Raw genomic sequence first — 13,079 nt, 5'->3', positions numbered from 1 at the left:
ATGTGAAAAGGGTGTGAACTGAAAACAGCCCTTTTCACAGTATTTTAGTAAAAATAATGTTAATAAATGTGCCCTATAAACGGGTGGTATTCATGTGACCGCCGGTCAGCTGACCGACAGTCACATGACCTCCTCCACGAGCCCGACGGCTCACTATCCCGATGGTCGGCATGCCGACCAACAGGGACTATTTCCACTCGTGGGTGTCCACGACACCCATATAGTGGGAATAGAACCGGTGGCGACCGCAGGTCGCCACCGAGACCGCAGCGAGCCCGCAAGGGTATGCTGCCGGGATCCCAGCGTCAGTAAGCTGACCGGCGGTCTCCTGACCGCCGGTCACCAGTGCTACACCCCTATAAACCTTTAAACCGCTATTGGGTACAGACAGTTTTCTGGGTATGTGCAAAGTGAATTTACATACTTACTTTGATCTACGCAAATTGGCAAAGGTCTCACTCTGTATCAACGCTTCAGTGTTTTTACAGCTTCAGAGGTATTTGCACCTAATTTTTATTTTATCATTTATAGCATTTTATAGCATATTTATGAAAAAGTGCAGAGCTTTCACATTGTACAGCCTTACAGCTCACAGCTTACATGGTCTTTGTGACAGTATCTGCTGAAAAATAGGTGCATTTATTATCTATACAACATTTTGCCCCATTAATAACTATATATATATATATATATATATATATATGTATATATATATATATATATATATATATTATAAAAATGGATGTATGTGTGTAGTTATGCTCCAGCATAACTCTGGAATGCCTGGAGCAATTTACACCTAACTTGGTACACAAATCACTTGCAATCTGGAAAAAAAATACTGAGGGGTTAAGACACCCCTAGCACCCCTAGGGGTGGGGGTGGGAAGGGAGTGACATGTAAAAATCCATAGTTTTCGGGGTCGCTGAGATGAATAGTAACACTCCCGATGTCGTTTCAGTCCAAGTTCAGCCCCCATCAGCATGGGGAGTGAGAAGGGGTGAAAAATAACATGGCCAAAATAACCAACATTAGTGTAAAATCCATAGTTTTCAGGGTCGATAAGATGATTGGTGACAGTCTCTGTGACATTTAAGCCCAAGTATGTATGTTCACGCTAATTCTGTTAGGGGTTGGGTCATGAACTTGAAGATGGGCACAATGAAATTAGTCTTATCGCATTAAGATTTCCACACGGGCGAAGCCGCGGGCAAAAAGCTGGTTGGTAATAAGAGTTAATACTTCAGGGCAATTTATCAAGAAACGTTTGTGCATCTGATAAGATACTGTCACAGTGAAGTGTCTCAGTATAGCGATAGCGGCCTAGTACTGTTCCGCAGTATAGTGCCCACTGCTGTAGTGTAATACCCCGCTACAGGTGATAATATGGATTGTGTGGAGTGGATGCAATTTGGAGTTATCTCTCTGACAGATCAATATTCTGACTTTTTGAATGCAACTTACAACTCAGATCACGTCCCAGCAGAGGAATGGATCTTCCCCAAGACTCAGTAAATGCACAACCTAAGCATAGCATATGCAAGAATGGAATATTTAATTAAAATTACCTTATTTGAGAACTGGAATGTTCAGCAAGATGGTTGAAGTATATGATATGGTTCTTACATGCTGTGAGGCCACACCCCCTAACTATGAGGCTGTGCCCCATTTTCGTCTGCCCGCAAGGTTCAGACTTCACCAACACTAATGTTGGGAGGTATGATGTATATTAAGTTCACTATAAATTAAATGCAGTCTCACAGTTACTGTCGGTCAGTAATTTACTATCACTATGAAACTACAGAATGTTTAAGACACATTTTATATACACAATATACACAAAAGCTAGATATTCACATAATCCAAAATAATATGCATTCTCATAGCATTCTTCAAATGTCCCTTTTAACCACTTGTCTGGCTACACCAGGCTGGGCTTTCCCTGACATGGTTGCATCTGATGTGACCAGTCAGAAAAGCTCACTGTGCGGCTGCTGGAATTTAATCCCTCAGCAACTGCCAGTCTCAGAGGGACCTCCCAGTCTCTGTCTCATTGTTGTTTCTTAGGGGTCTATTCATAAAGCAGTGAAAAGTGTGGAGAAGAGAGTCAGTGTAGAAGCTGCCCATGGCGACCAATCAGTATTGAAGTAACATTTATAATTTGCACACTATACAATTGTACGGAGCAGCTGATTGGTTGAAATGGGCAACTTCTCCACAGGCTTACTTCTCCACACTTTTCAGTGCTTCATGAATAGACCCCAGGTTCAACGATATCCATACTTGAGTTTAGATGGTTCAATCTAATTGACTGTTGTACTTATTAAGTCACCTGTGCTCAAGTATGGCTATCCTTAAAACCTGGGTTGTAATGGTGGAGTTTGGGAAACACTGGATAAAAGGGTTGTATGATGCACTGAAAAGAGTGAAGTGGACCAGTGAAGAAGTTGCCCATAGCAACCAATCAGCATAGAATAGTAACATTATAGGTAAAGCTGATTGATTGCTATGGGCATCTTCTCCACTGGCCCACTAGTGGCCCACTATTCCATTCTTTTCACTGCTTGATACAGATGTAGCCATGCTCATCCAGCCTGCAACTTGCCACGGCCACTACTAGCTTTGTGGGATGCACGCCACTATGTACGTGCGTCTAATTCGCACCCACGATCAATAGATCACAGCCTGGCATACTAAGTTGCACAAGCGGCAACTGTGCCCATGTGGCCGTGTGTCCCAGGCTGGATGAGCATGGCTATATCTGTACATCACTCTGTTACTCTCCTCAGTGGAGCTGCACACACAGAACACTGTCACTGAGGTGGGACACAAGGGAATGCTCCTTTGTACAAAACTTTCAAAGTGCTTCAAAATGTGGTGATGGATGTCTGACTTACAAGCTAAATTGTATTTCTTTATCCTTGGTGTATGCTGACGCGAGTGCATCCAGTGATGTGACACAGTTGTGCCTCTTACGAAGCCATCACTGCCGTACATCCACCAAGTGCACACAAAAAGGGGCCTCATACGCCGAACTGGGGAAAACGTGCCCTACAACCACTGGGGGCACATTATGTGCATACAAAGAAAAAAATGAGTTATAACCGCGCTTGGCGATGTTATGAAAAGCAGCTCAAGACATAAAGAATTTACAAATATAAAAAGACGAGCGCTATGTATAATTGTGAATAGAACAGTGGCACCTCCGGGACTGTGCTCCGGAGGTGCCACTGTTCTATTCACAATTATACATAGCACTCATCTTTTTATATGTGCATACAAAGCTTTAGACTTTCTCAAGAAATCCACCCCTACAAAAGATCTTTTTATTATAACGTACAGCTGCCATTATGAGTGGAAAAACCTACCAACATTTCCGTCTGTCACGATAAAGGTTCTAACTCTCGGGATATGCAGGGAGTCCCGTCAAATCAAGACAGATGGGAGATATGCTTACAGCTAATGCTCTCAGCATAAACCTGTATCTGCCACCTTGTCCAAGTAATCCTTATTTTACCTTTTTTGCCCGTATATGCATACCTCCCAACATCTTGAGCTATGGATGTGTGACCAAAAAGGGGTGTGGCTTATGAAAAAAGGTGAAGTGACCTAGCAGGAAGGGCGCGATCGTGAGCCACGCCGCCCCCCCCCCCCCCCCCCCCCCCATTTTTGTCACTGAGGGGACGTGTTCAGCGCTCTGAGAGCTGCTGGCCGTGCCCCCAGTCTCCCGTGAATAGATGCTGTGCGCATGCGTCTATTCGCCGCTGCACTGCTGACACTGTGGCCCGCGGGTAGGACAGCGGGGACAGACCACAAAAAACTTGACTGTCCCAAGCAAATCGGTACAGTTGGGAGGTATGTTATATGTAAGTTTGTGACCTGTACTATCCTGGGTGCCTCCTTTTGTTTTTGTCCTTGCACAGCGTACACTAGAGGAACCAGTTTAGTTGGGATGAATTAGCATGCCTCACTCTGAGCAGGGTACAATTTCCCTGTATGTGCCATATGGAGATGCCCTGGGGAACTCATACTTGTGGGTTCCCATCCATTGTGTTTAGGATATTTCAGCATAGAGAAAGATCTACAGTATACAATGTTATTCTCCACCTTTTATTGGTTTACTGAAGCAAAGAACAATAACATGTAATAGTTATTTTACACTTAAAAGAACAAAATAGTCAGTGCGTAAAGCCACACAGAGCAGAAAGCAGTGCATTCAAGGCCCTGCATATGTTTTCCATGCTGCTGAGAATGTAAAGCGATCCTCTTTCAAAGATCAAATTACTCTGCATTCCTCCATGTGGTAGAGTGACATAACTGCTGCATGAAGACTTGTTTGTGTTTCCAATTGTCCTCAGTTCCTCTCAGTAAAGCTCCATGCATTCAAAGCTTTCCCATATAATAGTGTCATTAAAATGCATTCACCTATTTGTTTACATGACAGAGTTTTCTGGTGATGTTAATTAAGATATGCCCATGTAAAATCACAGGTTTCAAAAATAAACGATCACAAAAGACATTTGAAATGCGGCTGGTTTAAATTAACCCCTCGGAAGAGAGCCATATCCGTCTAAACATCGTTACCTACAGCTACAGCTTTATGGGAGCCCGCTGTGCTGAAGGCCTGCAAAGTTCTTAAATAAATGGAGCCAGCACTGGTTAAGTTTAAAAATGGTTTACCTGTTGCAAGTCACCAAGGGGCTTTACAGATGTGCAGCCCAAGACCGAGGTCATGGGGGGTCATTTTAAGTGGCTTCAGAAACTGATTTGTTTTCCTTTTTGTGTGTAGGCTTGATTTATCATGTAGATGGAGAATGTAAAGAGGTTGACAGGTTTGTACCGCCCTAAGCCATCAATTATCTCACAGCTAAATGTTCTGGATTGTTATAAAGATTATATAAATAATTACATATATGTATACAGCTAGGGTGACCTTGCATTTTAAATTATTGATGCTTTATATTAACAGGCGAACACGTCAGAATTGCAGCCAACAGGGCAGTACGGATGGTGTAATGGTTAGCATTACTGCTTCACAGCACTGAGGTCATGGGTTCGATTCTCACCATGTCCCTAACTGTGCGGAGTTTGTATATTCTCCCCGTACTTGCGTGGGTTTCCTCCGGGTACTCCGGTTTCCTCCCACAATCCCAAAAATATACTGGCAGGTTAATTGGCTCCCAACAAAATTAACCCTAGCGTGAATGTGTCTGTGTGTACATGTGATAGGGAATATAGATTGTAAGCTCCACTGGGGCAGGGACTGATGTGAATGGCCAAATATTCTCTGTAAAGCGCTGCGGAATATGTGTGCGCTATATAAATAACTGGTAATAAATAAATAATTACATAAGGTGGCGTGCGATGAGGTCAGTGGCTGGTGAGGCACTACAGCCATAATGTCCGCCGAATCCCTACGGTGACCCCTACCACTGCTGAGCCAATGCCCACTACTGCCCCTGAGCCGATGCCCGCTGCCACCGCCAATGGCTTACAAACTCGCCCACCATCAACTGACCCAGCCCTCCGCCACTAATTTGTATCTCAGTCCGATGCCGTCAATGCCCGCTGCCTGCCTGCTCATCATACTTGTGATATATTGTACATTTTTGTAGAAAAACAAAAAATTAGTGTTTGGGATTGGTAAGGGAGTGGGAGGAGGACATGAATGCAATTTTGTTGTCCAGGGCTTCCATTAACTTAATGGAATAGAGTACGAATGGGTTAAGAAATGTAAAAAAAAAAATGGGTGGGGTCCCCCCTCCTAAGTATAACCAGCCTCGTATTTTTGGAACCAGGACCGGACTAAGAGCCCAGTGCTGGTTGTTTAAATACTGGGGGAAAATTTGGACAGGGGTTCCCCGTATTTAGACAACCAGCACTGGGCTCTTAGTCCGGTCCTGGTTCCAAAAATACGGGGGACAAAAGAAGTAGGGGTCCCCCATATTTTTAAAACCAGCACCGGGCTCCAGTAGCCAGGGACATGATGCCACAGCCAGGGGACACATTTATGTAGGTACCTGCGTACGTGGCATTACCCCCACCCCCCCAACTAGTCACCCCTGGCCAGAGTTCCCTGGAGGAGTGGGGACCCCTTAAATCAAGGGGTCCCCCCCTCCAAGCACCCAAGGGCCAGGGGTGAATCCCGAGGCTGTCCCCAGCACCCCTGGGCGCTGGGTGCCGGGCTGATAGCCATAAGTGTGTTTTTAAAAAAATATTGTTTTTTGTTGTGGAACTACAAGGCCCAGCAAGCCTTCCCCGCTTGCTGGTACTTGGAGAACCTCAAGTACCAGCATGCAGGGAAATAACGGGCCCGCTGGTACCTGTAGTTCTACAACAAAAATACCCAAATAAAAACACAACACACACACACCTTGAAAGTAAAATTTATTAAAACACACTTACACACTCACACATACTTACCTACATCCCATGCTGATCACATCCACGTGTCCAGTAGAATCCAATAGGGGGACATGTAAGAATGAAAATAAATACTTACAAACTTCGTTCTTGAAGCAATACACAGGGTGTGGGGGTGGGGGGGGAAGGACAGAGAGAGAAAAAAAACTTAGAAGATGCAGCCCCCCTGTAGCAGATCAGGGTGTGGAACATGCCCAGCTCGCTCAGTCACTGACAGCGGAGCCGCCTACTCCCCATTGCTTAGTTACGAGGTGCCTGGTAACATTAGTCTGAGCGCCCTGGCACGGCATCAGGGATCACAAGATGCCGCCCAAGAAGAAGGGGAAGGGCAGCGCCGCTGCCAGGAAGGAAGTGAAACTGGGCCAACAGGCGGCAGCGGAGCCGGTGTCCCAGGACAGCAAGGAGTTCTACCTGCTGCAGATCTGGGATCTAGAGGGCCAGGTGGAGAGGTGAGCACTCTGTCCAAGGAGAGAGAGAGAGGAAAGAGGAGAGGGGGGACATATAACTGAGTGGCAATACCCACACTACAGTACTTGGGGATCTGCAGACAAGTACGGAGAGGGTTGACCATCGGTCCATCACTGTCAGTCACGTGTAGCGCTTTTACTTCAGTACGTTACTCCAAGATACAGCATTTCTATACAGTAGACAGATAATGTAAATGCACATATTACAACAACTATAGAGACATTGCTACTATGTAGTCACATGGAAACCAGCACTAGCCACAAGGTAGGAAGAAAGTGCAATAGGATGATCCACAGCTGCATACTGTATATAATGGCTGCTGGTCTCAGGAGAGGGGCCAGGCAGGAAATAATCTGTACCCCGTACAGGGTGATTGATGATCAGGGAGAACTCTGGCTGCCCCCAGTACAACATACACCGCACTCACCCCTCACTCCCGCTTCAGGGCCGTCGCTGCTGTAGCTCCAATGCCAGTCACAGCCGCCGGGTCCCGCCGCCACTTCCGCCTCCAGTGTCGTGGATCCGCTGTCCAAGCACAGGTGCCTCGCTGACATGGGGGTGGTGTCCCTGTCAGTGAGGCACTATTAGTGCCGCTTTCCCTATCTGTTTTCATGGGCTTTTACAGACCAGTGCTTGCCCCCCCCCCCCCTCCCCCCCGCTCTGCCCCCGTTCCCAATATCTATGGGAGGCAATGCTATCAATAAAGTGATTTAAACACATAAAATTATTACAGTTAAATAAAGAAGATACTTATGACACAGACTATGTGTCATAAGTATCTTCTTTGTATGATTTTAATAATCACAGGGGAGGCACTGCCTCCCCTGACTGCACGTCCCTGGTCCATAGTGCCCAGTTTTGAGCATGTACATTGTAATTATTTACTTTGTCTCACTTGACTCTGGGAGCCACATGGATTGATTATTATATGGATGTGCCTTCTTTTTTTGTGGCTATATACATATAAATATAATTTTATATATATATATATATATACATATACACATACATTAATTTATTCATTTTTAGATAGATACGGATATGTAAAATGTAAACTTGTAAGGAAAAATACATGTGATTGTCCAAAACAAAAAAAGTACATTGTGAAAAAGTGCTCAGCAAGTGATTTGTTTCTTACGTCATATTCCATACTGGCGGAATAGAGCCCATTGTAAACTTTTGCAGACTTATTTGTTTTTGAACCTTGAACCTTATTCCGATATATGTGCTCACACACAAAATGTGCATTGATAAGATCGTGAGAAAATGATGAGTGTGCTATTTTGGAACACAGAGTGAGGAAATGTTGAAAACTGCTTTTCTGGAGGAACCCGTAGTCTGAAATCATACCATGGGTAAGGCCTACAAACTAACACATTTTTTCATCAGTTTTCCTGCTTTTTTGAAGAAAACACCTGAAAATGTACCTGTCGATATGTTTATTTAAAGTGCAGTACATACTTTTTATCTGTCCTGCTTTTTGTTACTGATCACTTCAATTTAAAGGTCAAAAATGAAAAGCAAGAGAAAAAAATTAAGAGAAATACAAAGTGGCTAATGCAGAGTGAGAATGCACTATGGGGGTAATTCAGATCTGATCGCTGCTGTGCATTTTCGCACATCGGCCGATCAGGTCATAACAGCGAATTCGTATGCACCGCAATGCGCACGCGCGTCAGACAACAACAACAAAGATCGCCAGTCAGCAACGGGATAGTGAGAAAAATCCGTTCGCACGGGCATTCGCAAGGCAATTGACAGGTGGAAGCCGTTTATGTGGTAAAAACGCAGGCGTCCGGAAAAACACAGGAGTTCCCAAGCGGTTCCAGGGAGAGTGTCTGATGTCGGCTCCAGCCCTGTTCAGCCTGCTTCAATCGCACTGGAAGAGTAAGTCCTGGGCTGCGCAGAGACTGCACACACATTTTAGCAGCTCGGCGTACACATAGCATCACACACTTGCACGGCGAAAATACACTCCCCCTGTAGGCGGCAACTATCTGAACGCAGGACAGCAAAAAACGCAGCCCAGGGATCAGGCACGGATACAGAGGGGGGCGGTGGGGGCGATCGCCCCCCCTAGCACACTTCTGCCTACAGACAATCTGTCTGTGAAGTCCTGCTCCTTAACCCCTTCCTATCTCAGCTGGCCGTCAGCTATAGTCAGTCAGCTATAGTCAGTGGTGTGAGTCGCAGCAGCTCACAGCGGGTGCCCCTTCCTCCTCACTCACCCTTTTGGCCTGCACGGCAGTTAATCAATCAACATAGTTTGTTGATTGAGACTGCTTTCATCTCCCCAGCGTCTCCTTGCTGATAACAGATCCAGGAAGTGTGGCTGTGTGTTGGGGGCGTGGCTTCACTTATAAGACAGGCTAGTGGGCTAATACAAACAGTATACTATAGTGTGTTTACTTTTTTCCACACTGAGAGCATGCTGCATTCCTGCACCCAGAGACCAGCCAGAGGGACTTTCCTGCCAATCTGTGCCATTGACCAGCCTGTGGAAAAGGGACCATCTTACCAGCCTGTTGCAGAGGAACCAGCCAGTAAGAGATCTTCTTGCCATATTCCCTAGGCAGGGTATTACAGGTTGAGTCTCACATATGTGCGATACAGTAGAACAGAGGATGTCTGTAGTAGATGCACTTATAGGTTTTAAAATATTCCTTGTATTTCATAATATTAAACATTACATATCATGTCCTGTCAGTGAAATACTAAAATAATAGAGAGATGCGTGTAAAAGTACAGAAAATGTGTATAAAAATGCTATACAAGAAATATGGTGTATGCTAATCTGTCCTCTATTTGGTTACTTTCTCATAACACCATACTCCTTCTACAAGGTATCAACTCGGAATTGTCCTCACCGTGTAATTCCCCTACAAGGTGCCCTCACTATAGCCTCACAAATGAGTATTAAGTTTAACGTCTTCAAGTTCCTGTATAGCATTGGTCCTATAATGTGCATCAGTTTATATATCAGTGGGAGAGATCCCTTGATTATAAATGGCACCCTAATAGCTGGTAGGGATATATTGCAAGATAAGCAGGTAAAGGATTTGTTAGTGGGTGTTTGGTATAATAATCACTTCTACAACACATCAAATCAAAGTCCCCCAATATAACATCTATCCAAATCCCTAGAAATATTTCAATTGCTTGATATGGTGCGTCCTCGGGAGCCTCACTCTCTTATAACTGATGTCATTACAGACAAGGGGCCTAATTCACACCTGATCACTGCTGTGCATTTTCTCACAGCAGCCGTTCAGGTTTGAACTGCACATATACGCTGGTGCATGCCAGACAGCCGACGGCCATCTCAGCCCTGCCAGGCAGAGGCGGACGCTGGGCAGGAGGGTGCGGGCCGGTGGCGTTTTGCTGCCTTTTTAGGGGTGCGGTCCAGGCAACGCAGGTGTGCCCGGACCGTGCGGGGGGCAGGCTGCTGCGTGACGTCACACGCAGCTGCTGTGACCCGGTCAGTGACTAGTAGCTCCCTGCCTGTGCGCAGGAGCTGCGCTGGTAGGGAGCTACTCATCAAGTACAAAAGCATTGCCGCTGTGCGATGGTTTTGAACTTGTACGGTGGGGAGTCAGACATGCGGGGCGGACTAGCCTTGTGCTGGGTCCCCCCCCCCCGCATGTCTGAGTAACTGATCGTAGCTGCACGGCTACGATCAAGTTTGAATTATGCCAAATGTCTTGTCACTACTGTTGCCACAAATGCCGTATTTTGATGGCCCTCTATTATGCCATCCATATGTTCATCATAATTTATGACACGTCCTGTACAGTTGTGATACCTACAGTATACAAAGTTGTAATTCCCTAATATTGGGGTATAACAAAAAAATATTAAATTAAAGCAGAATGTCTGGATTAATTATGATTGACTTATTCTATATCAGCACCTCATATTAACATGAGAAACATTAACAATCTGATAATAGATTTATAAAATAGACAATCCTAGCAGTGCGCACAAGCAGAAAAAAAGCAGCTCGGTGAGCTCAATATTTTACTTAAAGGTATCCTCACATCTTCACCAAATATGTGCCAAAAAAGGTTGAATAGAAGTTATCCAGCGCTACTGCATACAGTATGTAGGTCATTCATAAATATACCACTTCAGATACAGCAGATGTCATATCTCACAGTATACTTCTTATTAGGCTCATTCAGATATACCCAAAATGTAAGAGATAAGCAATTATAGTGAAACACTGTTTAATAATTGTAAGATTTAATATGAGAAAAACGAAAACATATAAACTCCACACAGATCACATGTATTTCCAAGTGGCCAAATTTTGACAATTCCAGCTAGACATGAACTGTTATTTAAGCAGTTCAGAATGCACTTGAAACAGTGCAAGTCCTGGGTTCTCCCACTGGTGCAGGCTCAGGTTTGGCTGAAATTTACAATTATTAAACAGTACTTCACTATATTTGCTTATCCCTTTCATTGGAGATAGCTGAATGAGCCTAATAAGAAGTATGACATCTGCTGTATCTGAAGTGGTATATTTATGAACAACCTACATATGCAGTAGCACTGGCTAAATTCTATACAACAATGTGATAATACCTATAATTCCTTAAATTAATTGTATCAATCAGATAACTATGGTATACTTGCAACATTTTTCTGGAAAAAAAAGGGTGGTGGGGGGATTTCCCAAACCTATGTGGCACATAGATGCAAAAGGGATTTTAATCTACAGGTGAACTCCTGCGAGTATTACGTACTCTCACTTAATCCTGGTTAGTCTCAAACTCCATTATTGGACAATTACAAATGTGGAATTCATCTATTAGGGTTGGCAAGTGTTGAGTACTGTGTGGGATTATCAAATAATTGGTCTAACCCCCCAAGACTCTGTGCCTAAAATCCCCTTGGTACTATTCAGCAGTTCCCCTTATTATAATAATATAACAGGGTATTATAATGTGTCTTCCCTTCCTGGTTCAGTAACACATAAAATGCCAGTTGTTACCATTTGTATCCATAAAAGTTGCTAGTATCCCAAAGAAAGGAATTATAGGTATTATCACATTGTTACTGTTTCTCATTTTAATATAATGCGCTTATATAGATTCAGTCAATCATCAAGGTTTATGATAATACTGTATTTCATAACGACGTTGACATATAAACCTTGATGATTGACTGTCTCTATATCAGTACCTCATATTAAGATGAGAAATAGCTGCAAATAATTACTCCAGACATTTTGTTTATATTTAATTTTCTTTTGCTATACCCCAATATTAGGGGATTATAACTTTTTATACTGTAGGTATCACAATTGTACATGACGTGTCATACATTATGATGAACATAAGGAGGGATTTGGATAGATGTCATATTGGGCAACTTTGCTTTGATGTGTTGTAGAAGTGATTATTATACCTAACATCCACTAACAAATCCTTTACCTGCAATTATACCTATTTGTGTGATGGATGAATTTGGACGGGAGAGGGGAGGAGTCAAGATGGGAGGGGTCAAGATGAGAGGGGTGGAGTCAAGACGAGAGAGGGGAGGAGTCGGGACTGGAGAGGGGAGGGGTCAAGATTAAACCGTAAACCGCCCCCCCTAAAAGAAAAGTCTAGATCCGACCCTGCCAGGGATCAGATCTGAACTACCCCCTATGACCTAACATCATGTGCAGTGGGAGCAGGGGCGGACACACACTTGTGGCGCTCATTCCCTTCTTAATGGATCCCACCACAGTGATGGAGACAGGATAGACCAGGAGAGAGGAGAACCATGCAGTACTGAGTTGGGCTGGGGAGACCCAGGCTTGGGTCCTTATTACTAATGAATAAATTATATATAATGGTGGTTCAATCTAGTCTAGACAAAAAAAAAGAAGAAAAATATTCCCCCCAGCACAATACAAAGTATTAGAAATGAGATTAGAATACTATATTATTATTATTATTATTATCCTTTATTTATATGATGCCACAAGGGATCTGCAGTGCGCAATCACAGAGTATATAAATAAACAAAACAAGAAAACAGTGACTTACAGTTCAAGACAATATAAGACAAATACAGGGTATATAAACACAGCTGCATCAGCAGATGACACTGACATAAGTATCAGGGTGACAGCAAACCCAGGGACTGATGCTGTCCAAGGGAGTATGGAGCCAAAGATGGTTTAAGTTAGAGAAGGA

This window comes from Pseudophryne corroboree, chromosome 5 (assembly GCF_028390025.1).
Source record: "Pseudophryne corroboree isolate aPseCor3 chromosome 5, aPseCor3.hap2, whole genome shotgun sequence".
Lineage (NCBI taxonomy): Eukaryota > Metazoa > Chordata > Amphibia > Anura > Myobatrachidae > Pseudophryne > Pseudophryne corroboree.
This window is presented reverse-complemented; position numbering follows the sequence as displayed.